General features: G+C 36.0%; 1 pseudogene; it reads right to left on the reverse strand.

The window, feature by feature from the left end:
- Positions 1 to 950: 950 nt before the first annotated feature.
- On the reverse strand, positions 951 to 1,077 carry LOC143411916 (small nucleolar RNA SNORA72; annotated as a pseudogene).
- Between the last annotated feature and the right edge of the window lie 314 nt (positions 1,078 to 1,391).

Here is a 1,391-nt window from a genome sequence, read left to right on the forward strand (position 1 = left end):
GTTGTAGATTGTGGCCGCCATTAGAAGATGGCGCTGGCTTCCACTGTGGCCTGTGATAAACAAATTCTTTTGTGGAGAGTTGGCACGCTATCCCTTGCCACCCTATAAGAAAGATCCACGCGGCGGCTTAAGATTGGTACTTGGGAGGCTTTATTAGGCTGTGCTTGGGCGCTCAGAAAGAGAGAGAGGGAGGTCACTAAAAGATACTTTAATCAAGGCCTGAATAAACTGCTGAAAGAAGATTCCTGAGTTGCGTCTTCCTTGCGGGCAAGGGGTCGCGACAGCCTCCAAAGTATCTCCATGTATTTTCCTAAAACACAATTGGTGTTGCTGTTGACAAAGGAGCAGAGAATGATTTTTGAGCATATTAAAGCAATTGTTCAAAAATTCTTTCTATATCATGAAATAGCAAAATATAATTTTAAATATAGTTTGAAGTTAATACAAGATTCATGTTAAAAGTAAACCAGAAAATACAATTCCAGTTTTAAAAATTTCTATTTATTGCTCTATTATCTATCCATTCATCCAGAAACTATCTTTTTGTCTCAGTCATTTTGAGGTCCCTTAACAAATTACCACACTGGCTAGATTAACACACATTTTTTTCATTATTATGTATTGTGGAGGTCCGAAATGATCATGCCAGCCTGAGCGGTTTCTCAATGGGGGCTCCATTCTTCATTACAGAGGCAGTGCTTCCTTTTTTTTTCTTAAGAAAACCCCCCAAAACAGTGATTTTATAAGACAATTCATAACAACTGTTAGTGTGTCAAAATTTTTTTCCTATTTTGGTTATAAATTCTTTAGACGAGTATGAAATCATCACCAATTCTTTCTAAGTTATTACATAAAATATATTGTCATTTTTCTTAAGGTCAGTATGAGATAACCTAGAATAGTAGCTATTAAATGACAGCACAAAATGGTCATATAATAAATGAGACCTGGTTTATCACCAGCATTTACAAAACCAGACCCAGTGAAAGAATTAGGTCTGGGGACACTGCATGGTCTTTGTAGTGAATGTTTAGCCTGTCCCCATATTACTAACTCAGAATAGCAAAAATATTACAGTACAGACAATGCTTTCTACCTGAATCATCACATAAAAGGGAGAAAGAGATCACTCATGTTTATTTTTCTAAGGTCATTAATCCCATTAATGGAATCTATAACCTCATAACAAAATTAGAACCCAAGTATCACACTGAGGATTAGGTTACGACATATGAATTCAATACATGGTTTTATCTATCCAAATATTTAAGACACACATATACAAACAATCACACACACACACACACACACACACTTCTTCTACAGACAATCTTCTACTTAAACAGACCAAGAGTCAGTGGTGCTGTGAGCTTTTATACTAATGAACAAAA

Source organism: Callospermophilus lateralis, chromosome 12, assembly GCF_048772815.1.
Source record: "Callospermophilus lateralis isolate mCalLat2 chromosome 12, mCalLat2.hap1, whole genome shotgun sequence".
Lineage (NCBI taxonomy): Eukaryota > Metazoa > Chordata > Mammalia > Rodentia > Sciuridae > Callospermophilus > Callospermophilus lateralis.